The sequence below is a fragment of the Hyla sarda genome, chromosome 8, assembly GCF_029499605.1.
Source record: "Hyla sarda isolate aHylSar1 chromosome 8, aHylSar1.hap1, whole genome shotgun sequence".
Lineage (NCBI taxonomy): Eukaryota > Metazoa > Chordata > Amphibia > Anura > Hylidae > Hyla > Hyla sarda.
Genome location: NC_079196.1, coordinates 87,443,744 through 87,460,369, shown reverse-complemented (window position 1 = coordinate 87,460,369; position 16,626 = coordinate 87,443,744). Strand labels below are relative to the sequence as shown.

General features: G+C 41.3%; 1 protein-coding gene across 2 annotated transcripts in view; it reads right to left on the bottom strand.

Moving 5' to 3' along the window:
* ERBB4 (erb-b2 receptor tyrosine kinase 4) overlaps positions 1-16,626 on the bottom strand; it is a 1,050,606-nt gene that overhangs the window by 621,482 nt on the left and 412,498 nt on the right. The gene's annotated exons all lie outside the window — the stretch shown is intronic.

The window sequence follows — 16,626 nt, the reverse complement described above, 5'->3', positions numbered from 1 at the left end:
TTCCTGCCATAAGTCTTATTCCCAGTAAGAACTGCACACAGGGTCATGTTGATTAACCTTTTAAGTGCTACAGAGATCATCGGGGTGTCACACATGATTGGCAAGAAAAAAAAAACAACTATACATTTTGGTCTAGTTATGGTTCGCCAAGAACTGTAGGTCGAAGGGTCATTCTATTTCTTCATCATAATTTATTTTATTGTGTAATTCAAGTATTTTTCTTCCCTATGTTTGGCAATTATCAATGTTACAAACAGCTGTCAGAGCTGTATTCACTGCTTTCTGCCCCAGCGCTGTCCTCCTAATTACACAATTGGATTTGACCCCCAAGAACACCATTGGATTTGACCCCCCAATAACACCATTGGATTTGGTCAGTTACAGTATGATGATATTATTTGGTAACTATATGAATAGTATATGCATAGCTATATTGTATTATTATGTGTAGAAGATATGCATATAAAAAGAGGGGGGGGGTCGGAGGGATGGGGGGGTAGAATCAGTAGGGATAGAGTTGTTAGAATGTGTTGTTGTCCAGGGCATATGGGGAGGGAGGTTACATTTTTTGTGCTGTTCTTCTCCTCCAGCTTGTTCCTGAGTACTTTTCTCATGCCATGTACCGTATCACCTTGCTCCACTTGTGACCACACCAAGCTCCCAGATACTTGCCTCTTGCTATCTTGTGATATTTCTCAAGTCCTTCTCTAAGTGAATTTTCCTGGAACCTTCTGATTCCATATTGGCCTGTTCCTGGTTACTGCTCTTGGTATTCCCTGCTTCTGTCAGAGGCATGTTCCAGGAACTCAGAGGCCTGTTCCTGAAACTTAGAGGCCTGTTTCTGGATCCTGTGTGGAACAGGATCATAGCTACAGTATAGGAAGATGGAATAATCTTCCTATCCTGTGCCTATGATCCTGTTTCAGACACCAGATTCCCGTTCTAGCTTTATGGTTCTGTTTCATGCTCCATCTGTCATTGTTTCTCTTCTGTCATCACTGTCACCTCTGGTTGCCAACTGGTGACTATTATACAGGCCATGGCATGAGGATTCTCCTGCAACACAGTTGATGCCTTCTTGCTTGAACTAATGGTAAAAACCAGAAAAGCTATTTCTGACCATTGTAGGCCCTGCTGATAAATATAAATAAGTGACAATAAGCGGGGGTAGCAAGTGAAGTAGCAGGTAAAGCCACTTTATCTTTCATTGGCTCTACTCATCTTGTTTCAGGTGGCCTCATGGTCGTCCATAGATCCAAGGAATGACTGACTATGCCGTGACAAGACCCTTTCATTCCAAGAAGAGGATATTAAAGGTTGCTGCCCCTACTTTTCCATTTAAAAAAAAAATGTCTCAGGAAACTTTTGTATCTAGAAATTCAGTGACCTCTAAAAGAAGCAGATGTCTGGGACCTAGTGACCACTTATGTAGCAGCTATCCACAGTATGTCATGTCCTGGTGAGGAAGTAACATAGCCACCATAAGGAAAAGCACCAAGGATATTTGGAGCGGTGGCATTTGTTGTATGCCAGACATCTGCTCTCTTTAGTAGTTAATAACTTCCCAAAGGAGAAGATTGCTCGCCTGATGGTTCTTATTCCTTGGCCAGCAAATATAAAGAAGCAGAGCTGGCAACCTTTCTGCACAAACAAATGTGTACACAAAGCATATCCTCCATTCCTAAAAGGGGTTTATTCTACATCTATGAAAGAACTGCATTTCCTTTCTCTACATGATATTACCACAATGTGTTCTATAGTAATGTTCATATTTGTCTGGCTCTTCTTTTCTATATATTTTTATTTTCTTTGTTTTCACTATTCTTTTTCAGGATCCTTAACTTTCCTATTAGAAATGGACCTGACAAGTAATTAAAGAAATTGATTTGCACACTTTAAATCTTGCCAAATAAGTGATCTGCCATCTGTGGCATCAGCTGTTCTTCCTTGAGGTCTCCCCATGCACCTGAACTTATGTTTGTAAAGGAGGGAGCCCTCCGGCAGGTGACATGCCATGAGCACAGATATGGCACATTAGCAGCACGTGTACAGCCCTCTGTGCACTAATCCCCAAAGCGTAAAATGATTGCAGCCATCTACCTCATCATTTACCCTTGCTGAATTGAACTCTTAACAGGATCATTTGTCTCCAAATGACCTGCTGTATACAGAAGTCTTATCATAGACTGCCATCAGCTGTATTGTAACCAAGGTTGAATTTCTAACCTTTATTTTTTATTATTTTTTCAGTGCTCTCAGAAGCAATGGAGATATGAAAAAGACTCATGGTTGTCTTCTGAATGCTTTTATTCTATTAGTCAAGTAAAGGTACAATATTTACTTATATTGATAGTAATCACTACACATCTAATAAACAATCTCACAACGTGGTCTGGAATCTAACACCTCTACAGCAATGCCATGTCCTTGATTGTGCAGTACATATTCTAAGATTAAAGCCATAAATCAACTTCTTAACATTGCCATAGGAATTACCCCCACTGGGGTCCTCTTTATATGTGTCACTTCCAAAATAGTAATTTAGCATTTTCTAAAAATGTACACAATGGCAAAAATTAACTGATGTTTTCTTAATCACCTTTCTTAAAATATTTATCTATTATTCAAAGATTTTGTTGCCATCCAATTTAACAAGAAAAATTATACTGCCCAACAATGCCAAAAGGAAGGTCCGCTAAACAGAAATAACTACACATGCCCTATGGACAGCAGCAGGTTATAAATATGTTCCCTGAAATATGGATTCACAATTTTTTAATCACCTTCTTTAGATAAAGCAACAAAGAAATCAAGGACAAGAACAAAAGCAAAAAATAGGTGAGAGAGATGTAAAGTAAGCAATGGCAACCAGCTATAAAATTAAAACCTCAGACAAATGAGATTAGATGGTAAATATTCCTGCCGATTCACAATAGAAGGGGCTATTGTTTTACTCAATGAATGCTTTGGATTGGTCTTAGGTCAAACTGGACGTGCATAGATTCTACAGGAGACTAATGCTGAAAGATCTTTTTCAGGACAGAATGAGCATGTAAAATCTTTATCCGATTGTAATGTTATTGGTCAGGTGAAATTGGGTGCAGTTGTTTTATTTACTAAAGTAAGGCCATATTTTAGACAAAAAGTATCAGACAAAATCTTTTGACTTTTTATGATGCGGCCTAATGGGCATGGAAACCATGCTTGACAGCTCAGATATGTCTTCAGGATGTACTCAGGTTGTCCTGGTGCTTTTCAGATTCTTACTACAAAACCATTTATTTTAAGATCAGGGCTGATTGATTTTGTGTGGCGCTGATGACAGCCTTAAGACCAATATGGCCTTTACTTTTGCTATCAACTTCTTGGCTTTCTTATAGGATAGGTATGCATACACATCTAAATTCTGGAGACATGTCTGCAGCTGGTGGTGTTACATAGATGATGTTATTTTATTATAGAGGTGGTGATATTTAAGAACTATTGTTGTTCCAAGATGAGCTTAATACCATCCACACAGTGTTGCAATTTAGTTGTTCAAAGTCTGAAAAATCCAGTTTTTAGATTATAATGAGAGAATGCTCATCTGTACTGGCTTTAGCGTCAACCTTATATGTAGGATAGACTTGTGAAATAAGATACTGATCTAATGAGGGGGGCTTGGGTTGCTGAAGCTGCAAAATCATGCTTAAAATTTCAGTTTTTTTTCACATAAATATACTGGGAAAATGTACTGGACACATTACAGGTACATCTTATTATGCATCACTTTATAATTTCCTAGATGTCCTCAGTGTAGTTTATTATATTTAATAATGTTTTCTTTGGAGGACACCATGGTAATATATTAATTATCGGAGAACAATACAACCTCTTTGAATAAAGTTATCCACAAAATGGGACAAGGAATGGGTTTTTCTTCCAAAGCGCAGACGACTGGAGCTGTCACAAGTTAATTAGCCCAGGCACTAATTGCCTACATCATTTCTGACATTGCCTCAAGCCCTTGCAGAAGCTGGTAGCCTTATGTTATCCAACATGGGAAATGTGGCATTACATGGACTGAACTCTGCTCTATGCAGCTGGTACCTGAAGCTGGACAGAAACAAACAGAAAAATGTTCAACTATCAGGTGTCCAAAGGCAACTAGCAATGAATAAATACATGAATTAAGATATAGGCGATGGCTATTGTTTTCCTTGCATGAGACCAACAGATATAGTACAAAAATTGGAATTGATTTTGATACAACACGGGATCTGTAAAGGGACTATCCCCCATATTGCTTGTCTATATTGTAGACGAGCTACACGTTGAGCTGTTTCCTGGCACTAGTTGTTGCTTGTGATTTGATGGCTGGTTGTAGTAATTTAGGCATTTTGTTAAGATTTAGAAACATTAGGGTAGCAGAGCACAGACAGCTCTCACTGCTTTCAAGGATCACTGTCTGGCGAAACTATTACAAAATGTTAAGATTACTTCTGTCCTTAAATTTTTATTCTCCCAACTGGCAACCTGACATTTTAAGTAACTAAACAAAGAGTCCAGTCTATGCTCCAAGCCACAATTTGCTAAGATTAAAGAAAATGCTAGAGGGAGCTGCACACCTGTAGAACCTACCTGCTGAAAGATATGTTAGTAATTCAACCATAAGGTTCAAAGCTGTTGTTGTCCTATAATGAAATCTTATTGGTCATACTGCATGTATTTCCAGTGATTATATAGAACCAATATATTTTGTATTTTGTAGCTCTGTACAGAATGTTTCATCATTTATGATTCCCCATCCCCAGTAAAACTTATAATATAATTTCCCTGTTCCAGATACGCACCCTAGCTAACCTTTCAATATATTTGTAATGTATGGAAGGAAAATGGAGCACCTGAATGAAACCCACAAAAACATGCAGACAACATAAAAACTTCATGGAACCACTGTATTGTAGAGGCAGCTCATGTGGCTGATATGGGTCCTATGTTGAAAGGAGGTTAACCCTTTGTTGGGCTATACTTGGGTGCTTTTTTTTTGGGGGGGGGGGGGGGGTATAGAAGTGGCCCAGATGTACAATTTTATAGTATTCTGTTTTTTTCTTTTTTCTGTCTTACAGGGGTTGGGGAACTGAATGGAAATTACCTCACCAACACTTAAAGGGGTATTTCAGGCAAAACCTTTTTTTTATATATATCAACTGGCTCCAGAAAGTTAAAAAATCTTAATCCTTCCAATAGTTATTAGCTTCTGAAGTTTTCTGTCTAACTGCTCAATGATGATGTCACGTCCCGGGAGCTGTGCATGATGGGAGAATATCCCCATAGGAACTGCACAGCTCCTGGGACGTGAGTCATCAAAGAGCAGTTAGACAGAAAACAACAACTCAACATCAGAAGCTAATAACTATTGGAAGGATTAAGATTTTTTAATAGAAGTAATTTACAAATCTGTTTAACTTTCCGGAGCCAGTTGATATATAAAAAAAGTTTTGGCCTGGAATACCCCTTTAAATATTGTGAGGGGATATTTATCAATGTCTGTGCACAGCAAAGACTACAAAGATTTGAAAAAAATGTGAAAGCTCCTAGTTTAAACAAAAACTTGACACAGAGGGGGGAAATGGCCGCCCCACATGCCAGATTTATTCAATTTTATGCTTACACATAGGTGTAAATTGTAATGCATAGACATAGACATAGAAATCTGAAACTGGCACACAGCATCCTGTGTAGCGAACACAAGAAGAGTTCTGCGTAAGACAGGCGTACAATAAAACAGTCTTAGTAAATTCTGCCCTTTGTGTTTTTAGCGCTGTTTGGTCAAATGATGTTTAGCATACAAAGAATAGGAACTTGACTGAAGGGTAAGGTCTCAATCACACCATGGTTGTGGTGTTAAAAAAGAATTCCAATGTATATACTGGGATGTACCCATATCATGGTCAAAGACTTCCTTAGACCAAACTCTAGTGGCAATGATTGCTCTGATTCACAAATATATAGTAGCATTTGAGATTAGGACCAGAAAATAAATCAGTCATTTATGTGGAAGAGACCCAGAGTATAACCATGGGCATCAGTACAGTCTTAAAAGCTGTTTTGGGTCCTATATGCTTTTTTGAGAATAAAAGTCTTCTTTTCATTCCTTAAAGTATATTTCCAAGGGCGCTGTGGCTGGGGCGCTATAAAAATTATAGGCCGGCTAGTTGCAGGTCAGTCAAAAGTTGTGTGAGGAAGGCACACCCCTGGCGTGTCCCTTCATGCAAGGCCAAGCCCCCTTTCAGCTTTCTTTATACTGCCTTTTATAACCCTTTGTGCGTATTAGCTTTAAATGTCGCTAATTTTTAAATGGCGATTTGGCCATCTGCACCACTGGTGCGGTTTAATAAATGTGTCACAGGCAGAAGGAAGCAGCGTAGACCCGAGGAATCAGATTGAGATTCTATAAACACAATACGGGTGGGGGTGAGTACAGTGAGGTAACACTTAACCACCGTCCAGTTCTGGACCCATTGTATTAGCCGGCATTGCTAATCTGTAAATGACTGGCTTTGCGCAATGGAGGTGGGACCCGGCATACCCAGCATCCCGGCTTCCATCCCCTCTGCAATGATATGCCAGCCCACCTGATGAATATTCAGAGGACCCCCTTGCCCATATGAGTATGAGGTGGGTGAGATTATCGATGCAGCCGCTGTTAGTTTCCCTTTAAAATAAAATGTATTGCACCAGACTACCCCTTTAAATACTGCTGCAGTAAAAGTAGTTTGCATTACTACAGTTCATACCTACTTAGTTCTATCAGACTTTCATCATTGCATTTGTTCTACATTATATCCCTTCTACCTGTTCCAGCAACAGAAAGGTTAAAAACTCTCGATAGGCAGTATAAAATATTCCGCAGTATGTGCCAAATAAGAACTATTTGACAATTCCTCATTTTCCTTTATTAAATCTAAGGTGATGAGGAGAGATTTCTGTTTCATTAATTCCCTCGTTAAATGCGTTTTTTGTTTAGTGCTTTCAGCTGTGTAAGGCCCATTTATTATTGCTGCATGTTCGGAGTGTTTCACTTATGATATCATCAGATTAAACTATCCTAAATAATGAATGAGTCTAATTACTGGGAAGCTGGTAGACAGCAGAGCCGACTGCAGATAGGGTAATCCCTGGGATTACACCGCTATCTAGTATCAATTTTGACACAAAGTACTGGCTACGGACCCTCAATACACTGAAGATTTTATACAATGAAGAAAAATACATCTACATTCTATAAATTAGAGTTCATAGGATTCTAGAGAAAAATAGATAACTAACATGGCAGAAACAGTAGCATTGATAGCAATAAATAATGGTATGAATACATAGTAGTGCAGCTGAATAGCATAAAGGCACACATTGCTTTTATAAAAAAGTGCAATTTGGCAGACTATTGCAATTGCGCTAGAATTCTGGTACAATGAGACACACTACATTGATTATAAGCTTTAGAAACGTTTTAAACACTTTTGTACCTTGCTCTATACGGTGGTGTGTATGCCTTAGCAGAAAGTAAACATGGCTTCATTGGAATGAAGCTTGGATTGTGTGCTTCAAAATTGTGGTGTAATATTCTGGAGTTTAGTAAGCCAACTTATAGTTATAACAATGTGCCATATTTATCAAACAGCAAAAGGCACTTTGATAGCACTTTTAACTGTCTAGTCTATGTTTGCATTGTCTAGCTATTAGACAGTATAAATAATTCTGGGGCATGAACCTTCTTGCATGTGCTTGAACCATCCTTCTGGAATTCATAGCAAGTGCTATAGTTATGTCCATGCATGCTACCATATAAAGTTTAGTTTTTGATTGCTAGTATTCAAGGGCCATAGTCCACGTAATGAGTATAAAAGACAACAGTGGATTAATCCCCTACTCCTGTGCATACCCAGTATACTGCCAAAGTTCAAGATTCAAACCTTGAGTTTAAATGTTACATTTTCGGACAGCAGGTAGGTTAGGTTAGGAGCTCCATGAACAAATTCTCCCTGTAGATTATACTAATCATAACTCAGTGGAACAATATATATAGTCTAATGTTATGAAGGGTCAAAAAAAAGAAGATTAGTCTGAAAAAATAAACATTTTTTTTCTGTGACAGTAAAATAGCCTCATTTGTCATGTCAGGAAGATAATAGTGCAGCCCTGAGCTCACCCACTGCCACTTTCCCTAACTATATGATGATTTAATGTTCCCTAGGTAACAGGCCACCAAATGAGTGACATTCCTTACACTAAGTAAGTTCTGGGCATAGACAGGTCACACAAACAGTAACGGCAATAGTCAGACACATCAGGAACCAAGTCGGAAGACCAAGAGTAAATCAGGAACCAGGAAACCAAAGGTTCTCCAGTGAAGAGACCAGTATGCAAAAAACAGGAAGGCAGAATGAACACACAGAAAAGGATAGACAGGCCAGGGTCAGAACCAGGAGGTAGAAGAAGTAAACAATCAGAAAGCAAAAGAAAGTCAGGATAGGCAAACCTAGACATGGTACAGTACAAAATCAGAAAACAGGAGAATAATCAGAGAATAGGCAAAAGGTTAGAACAACAATACAGCAGCCAATGATACAACAATGCTAGTTCGCGAGCAAGGACTGGAGGCTGAGCAGGGCTTTAAATATCCTGCCACTGGGAGGCGTGCACTCCTATGCCGCTGCTGATTGACCTAGCTCACCTTCCCATTGACCAGGCTGACCACATCACAGTTTGATAAGCAACCCTGCAAGGTGTAAGGCAGCGAAGAGACAGCAGCAGTGGGGAGGAAGTGGAGACAGTACTAGAGCCTAGACGTGTAAATGAATTACAGTACCACCCCCCCCCTTTTATGATAGGCCTCAGGACCTTCAAAATCATCCTTCTCAAGAAAAAATGTCACCCTTCTAATTGTCTGTATCCACTTCCTCCCCTTCAGACATGAAATCAATGTGTTTATCTGACACCCCCAGTGCGATATTGCTAGGCTTAAAGTTTAGAATTGCAGGAAATATGTGTCCAAGTGGTCTCGATGATAACTAGCTGAACGTGCAAAGCCGCTGCCGGGTACCGGTGAAGGCAAAGGAGGAGGCAGAGACATCCCTGGAGCCACAAGGGGTGAGTTTGTTACAACATTACTTATATTTTTACTGTATTAAAACAGTAATACAATCTTTTTTTTTTTTCTTTGTATTCCATAGAATATAGTTATATTCTATGTAGAATACATTTGGCAGATATGGACAAATTCTGGTGTGCTCAAAATATCTGATATTGGTCAAGGTCACAAGATTATGGAGGGGGGGGGGGGGGGCTCACCAAAAGTGCAATGTATGTCAAGTCTGGTATCAAATGGTGCTATTAACCATCACAGTACAACAGTATATTCACATCAATATCTAGTATGAGAAAAATTATTACTTGAGTTTTTGGCTTCTAGCAGTAAGCAAAATATCAACCACTAAAGTAAAAGTGACACAACCCCTGTTTTCTGCTTTCTCCAAAGACTAGTTTCTTCTGCCCATACGTCTTGCAGCCGCCTGCACAATCCTGCCTTTTCTATCTCCTTGCATTTATCTGCTCATTTATATCCTTGATTTATGGAGGCACTCTATACATGACGACAGAATCATAAATTCTGCAGGATGTCTGTGCATGGAAAATGAACCCTTTCCCTCACAGAGTCACCGAGAACACAATGGCATGAGTAAACTATCACAGCAGAGGCACAGATTCTGGCATGCAGGGCAGGAAAGAGTGTACTTACTACTGAGAGATATATAAGGAAATATTGGGGTCACCCTGGCGTAATGATGGCGTACTAACTCTATTACCTCTATAAAGCAGAGCATGAGAAGTATTGGCATCACATGATAAAAAGATAAACTTTAAAAGGCTGTGTAGTTATGTGCCCTTTCAAATCTCTTTTTTTTTTTCTTTAAATGCATTTGATATTTGTATACACTGATAAGCCAAAAAATTTAATATTTCTGTTTAGACCCTCACTTTTCCTTTAACAGCAACTCTTATCTGTCAAGTCATGGACTCCATAAGACTTTTAAAGGTATCCTGAGGTATTGGTAGTTGTTGGCATGTGGATGATGGATAAATGGATGATGGATATTGAAGATGTCCTATATGTTCTTAATCTTATACAATGACTGAGAAAATATTTATAGGGGTCCTCTCCACCCACGTACATTTTCCCCCTGCATACTCAAATAAAAAGCTAAAATTATATATAGCTGCAAGCAGCAATACAGGTGGCCAAGCTGCACAGCCGGGGTATAGCACATGATTGTTATGACTCCTGAAGGTGGAGAAGGGGATCATAGACATGTGTGCTTATATTCACATTTATGGACATTTATCAACGGGTTTAGTCAGGTTTTCTTTACTATAATTGTCGCAAAATTGTCGCAACTGCGACTACGCAATTTTTCGTGCGACATTTTGAGTGGAAAGCGAGAAAAGCAAGTTTTCCAAAAATTAACTACGTAGTAATAATTTTAAAATGGACTACGGGTAGTCAGGTATTTATTAACTGCGACAGTCACAACTGCGCAAAAAAAAAGGGTTAAAAATTGACTACATTTACTCCAGCTCAAACATGGAGCAGAAAAAGCTACTACCAAAGTAAAAAAGGAAAAATTGCTTACGTGAAAGAAAATTATCAACAGGCTAAGACAAGTTGATAAATAAGTCACACATAAGCAAAAAAAAGTAAGGAAAAAATTACTAAAAAAAAGCAAACATTGATAAATGTCCCTAATTGTTCTTACCATTAATGTAAGCTAGGTTTGCAGAATATTGTGCAAGCCAGTATGGCAGCCGAATTGTGATCCATGGTGGTACAGAAAGTGATTATGAACATGTGTGCTAATTTTCACATTGTTCTGACCAGCAATTTCAAAGAAAACTATGTTTGCAGAATATTGCGCAATCCAATATGGCCCCCAAATATTGTGATCGCATGTGGTACAGAATGAGATCACGAACATGTTTGCACATTGTTTTTATGAATAATTTAGGAGAAAATGATGTATGCAGAATATTGTGCAATCCAATATGGTCACAAAAGCTGGTGATCAACTGTGGTACAGTAAGTAGTCAAGAACATGTGTGCTAATTATCACATTGTTCTGGACAGTAATTACAGGGAAAACTATATATGCAGAATATTTTGCAATCCAATATGGCCACCAAATCTGGTGATCAACTGTGGTACAGAAAGTGATGACGAACATGTGCGCTAATTTTCGCACGGTTCTGACCTGTAATTTTAGAGAAAACTATGTTTGCAGAATATTGTACCCCCCCCCCCCCCCTCAAACGGTCTTACTTTTTTGTGGAACTGCAAATGTTTCATTTAATAAGTAATGGTTCATTGTGATCGCTCAAACCTGTTTCATTGGATTCTTGTCGTAATTCCACAGCACCTATATGACGTCAATGACCATAGAGCCTCAGTCTTGAAAAGATTACATCGATTTTTTTAAATTGAAATTTAAGATTTTGAAATTGAAATTTAAGATTACACTCCCAAGTTTTAATGTCCCGGGCCCTGGCATGTGGTTACAAAGGACCAGATCTAACAAGCACTCACATGTCACATGGTGGCACAGTGACAGAGCCTGGAGGTGGCATCAGAAGGAGGAGATCATATAGTGGCTGAATGGCACAGCCTGGAGATTGTGGCAGCATGAGGAGACCATATAGTGGCTGAATGGCACAGCCTGGAGGTGTTGAAGCATGAGGAGACCATATATTGGCTGAATGGCACAGCCTGGAGGTGGTGAAGCATGAGGAGACCATATAGTGGCCGAATGGCACAGCCTGGAGGTTGTGAAGTATGAGGAGACCATAAAGTGGCTGAATGGCACAGCTTGGAGGTGGCTGAAGCATGGAGACCATATAATGGCTGAATTAGAGGTGCGGTGGGTGGCAATAACAGGATGATACGTTGTTCCCTTCCACCCTTTAGAGGTCTTTACATAGCATACATACTTGGTGGTATTGGTGGCACATGGTGTTTTTTGCACAACTTTCCTTTTGTTAGATTTGGGTCCATATATTTTAGCCTAAGAAAAGTTACGTTTTAAGTAATACATATCCTCAATACTTACTTGTGGTCTAATGCAGAGGAATTTCTGAAACTGGGGACCAGCACCTTAATTATGTTTTGCAGTATACATGGCAGCACAATGAGAGAGCCTGGAGGCGGTAGCATCAGCATGAGGAGACCATAGAGCAGCACAATTAGAGAGCCTGGAGGTGGCAACAGCAGCATGAGGAGACCATAGAGCAGCACAATTAGAGAGCCCGGAGGTGGCAGTATCAGCATGAGGAGACCATATGGCGGCACAATTACAGTGCCTGGAGGTGGTAGCATCAGCATGAGGAGACCATATGGTGGCACAATGACTGAGCGTGGAGGCGGTAGCATCAGCATGAGGAGACCATAGAGCAGCACAATGAGAGAGCTTGGAGGTGGCAGCATCAACACGAGGAGACCATGGAGCAGCACAATTAGAAAGCTGGGAGGTGGCAGCATCAGCATGAGGAGACCATATGGTGGCACAATGACAGAGCCTGGAGGTGGAAGCATTAGCATGAGAAGACCATAGAGCAGAATGAGAGAGCCTGGAAGTGGTAGCATCAGCATGAGTAGACCATAGAGCAGCACAATGACAGAGCCTGGAGGTGGCAGTAGCAGCATGAGGGCCATGCCAACTGAGGGTTGAGTCTGGGGAAACCACCGACTGTTGACTGGGGGTGTCGGATGTCACTTGGGATGAAGTGGATGACCGATCAATCACAGCTGCTGGGTTGCTGGTCAAAACACGACTGCTAGCTGACACCGGGAGCTCAGACCTCTCGCTGCGACTCTGGCTGCCACACACCCCTACTCTGCTGTGACATCTGCCTGCGCCTGATGAATTTAGGCCTCCGACATTCCTCTGTGCATATCCTGGCACTTCTCTGCCTGACATACTTATTGCGTATGAGGGGAGTACAATACGTTTCACTACGCTTAAAACAGTATTTGTCTAGAACAGCAGCAGGTGTGCACTATTTGCTGTCCTTTCACAGTATCTTGGCCCTTGACAGATTAACAGATGCAAAAAAGTACACTACTTATATGTACGTATGTGGTATGCACTTTTAAAGGGCAGAAAAATGTGCTACAGTACGCTTAAAAACTTATTTTTGCACAACACCAGCAGTACACAACAGTACTGCAACACAGTCACTGTGTACTAAACCCAAAATTGCACTCTCTCACAGACTATTAGGAATGGACTGCTGGGTATGTATTATACCGTCTACAGACTAGTATAACCAGCATATCATTTGTTGTGGAACAAAGAGGGCAGAAAAATGTGCTACAGTATGCTTAAAAAAAAGGTATTGGAGTAAAACACCAGCCGGTGATTACTTTTGCCTGGACTTTCACAGTATCTAGGCCCTTGAAAGATTAACAGCTACAAAATTGCACACTACCTAGATGTAGGTATGTGGTATGCACTTATGAGGGCAGAAAAATGCCCTACCATACGCTTAAAAAAATTTTTTTTGCACAACACCAGCAGTACACAGCAGTGCTGCAGCTGTGTACTAAACCGGAAATTGCACTCTGTCAAAGACTATTAGGAATGGTCTGCTGGGTATTATACCATCTACAGACTAGTATAACCAGCAGATGATTTGTTGTGGAACAAAGACACAGAATTGCGCAGAAAAATTCTTCCTGCCTCCTGTGCTAAGGCTTATGAAGTTGAGGCAGCTTATTGAAATGTATGAGGCAACACACAGCTATCTTCCCCTCTCCGTAATACAATGCTGTAGAAAGTGACTGGGAGGTTAATGGCTGCAGTAAAAATCCTTTTCAATGAAAAAAGCCCTGCTCTCTGTCCACCAGAATGCTGATGTGACTAGGAGGTGAAACGCTGCTGGAAAAAGCTTTTCTGTGTAACACACACACAGAATGTCTGTCCTATCTCTCTGCAGTGTAATGAATGAAGTTACTAGCTGGAATATGGCTGCCGATTATGTAGAGCTGTGACATCACAGGGGTGACTGGCTGCTGATAGGCTGCATCCTGCATGTGATTCAGGGTAATTCCGCCTATTGTTGTTCTCGCCTTGCCAGAGTTCCTTTCCCCATGTCCTTACATGTGGATCCGCCATTTTAGATGCCCTGGAGCCTGGACAGCACTAAATGGATTTTAATGAAGCGATTCGCGAGATAGAATCACAGTGATTTTCGCATTCGTTGTGAATCAAATTTTTCATGAAATTTGTAACGGATTCGGATTCATCAGCTTCGATTCGCTCATCTTTAATATTTCCATTAATCAATATGGCCGCCGAACCATATGGTTGAATGACATCAAACAAACATGAATGAGTCTAGGTCACAGTGTAACCATACACGGCTATTTGTACATCTGCATCTTTATTGGTTTCAGAAAGACACATCTTTGCATATAGCACAGAATATTGTCACCTAAAACAAGATGGCTGTCAGCTCATGTGACCTATGACCTTTTTGTTACAAAAATCTAAAGCACAATAGAGTATTCTTCCATTGTGCAAAGAAACATAAGTTTTTAATAAACAGTGTACATATTACAAACATTCAAAAAAAATTGTGCATTAATATTAATGCTATCTAAATCCTATTGTTAAGCGGTGGCCATATTAATTATGCAAATGAACCGACCTTAACAACCTGGGTACAGGAGGTAACCATAAACATGTCTGCCAAATTATAAGTTATTCTAACAAATGGTTTCAGAAAAGAAAATGTTTGTAGGATATTATGCAATCCAATATATCGGCCATACCATGTAACCAAAAATCTTATAATGAACAAATCTGACTCAGGACAATAGTGTCACCACATACAGCAAGTAATATACCTGTAGCTTTAGCAGTTCCAAAGAAGAAGATTTTTGAATATTGTGCAAAATTGCCACAAAAAACAAGATGGCGGCCTTAAAGGGGTAGTCCAGTGGTGAAAAACGTATCCCCTATCCTGAGGATAGGGGATACGTTTGAGATCGCAGGGGGTCCGACCGCTGGGGCCCCCTGCGATCTCTCTGTACGGGGGCCAGGCTCTCCGGCCAGATAGCGGGTGTCGACCCCTGCACGAAGCGGCGGCCGACACGCCCCCTCAATACATCTCTATGGCAGAGCCGGAGATTGCCGAAGGCAGCGCTTCGGCTCTGCCATAGAGTTGTATTGAGGGGGCGTGTCGGCCGCCGCTTCGTGCGGAGGTCGACACACCCCCTTCCCACGGGCTGTCGGGGCTCCGTACAGGAGATCGCAGGGGGCCCCAGCGGTCGGACCCCCGCGATCTCAAACTTATCCCCTATCCTTAGGATAGGGGATAAGTTGTTCACCACTGGGTCACCACTGGACTACTCCTTTAACATGTGACCTATTACATTTATATTACATAAGGTTACGCACAGCTCATGGATTTACCACTGTGCATAGTATCATGAGCTTTGGAGTTACGGTGCAGCAGATATAAAATTTGCGGCGGAATAATAATAACAATAGAAATAATAACCTGAGCAAAAACAATAGGTGTCCAGTGCAACTTCATTGCTTGGCCACCTAATAAGTCCACTTCTCAATTTTGCTTTTTTCACCCTTGGTCCTATAAATTGCAAAGCAAGGCCTCCACCGTTCAGACTTGTTTTTTCAGGACATCCAACAGATTTCTGAGGTCAACTCAACATCTTGGACTCTTTGCCATGTTCGTCAAACTCTTCCCTTTGCCGTGTTCCTCAAACCCTACCCTATTTTGACATGTGGCACATTATCTTGCAAAAAGAGATTACTGCCATTGGGGAATGCATTGCCATGAAGGAGTATACAGTGACCCCCCTCGACCTACGATGGCCCCGACATACGATAATTTCAACATGCGATGGCCTCTCAGAGGCCATCGCATGTTGAAGGCAGCATCAACATACAATGCTTTTTTATGTCGGGGCCATCACATAAACGGCTATCCATCAGCACAGACTGCTTCAGCTGCCACCGGATAGCCGTCTACGGTGCCCCGTGAGCTCCGGTGACGATCACTTACCTGTCCTCTGGGCTCCGGCGCGTCCTCTTCAGGATCCCCTGCATCATCGGCGCTCTCCATCGACGTCATCACGTCGCTGCGCACGCCGTCATCCAATAGGAGCGGCGTGCGTAGCGACGTGATGGCGGCGACGGAGAGCGCGGATGCCGGGGAAGCAGAGGCCTTGCCGGAGCGTCGGGGACACCCCGGGGACGCGGCGACAGCGATGGACGGCGACATCCCGGGCAGCGGTGACGAGCGGTGACGGTCCGGAGTGGCGGGGACAGGTGAGTACAACTTCCTCTAACAGTGGTCTACAACCTGCGGACCTCCAGATGTTGCAAAACTACAACACCCAGCATGCCCGGACAGCCAACGGCTGTCCGGGCATGCTGGGTGTTGTAGTTTTGCAACATCTGAAGGTCCGCAGGTTGTAGACCACTGTCCTATACTTTACATTGCACGGATCCCTCAACATGCGATGGTTTCCACAAACTATGGTCCGTTTGGAATGGATTACCATCGTAT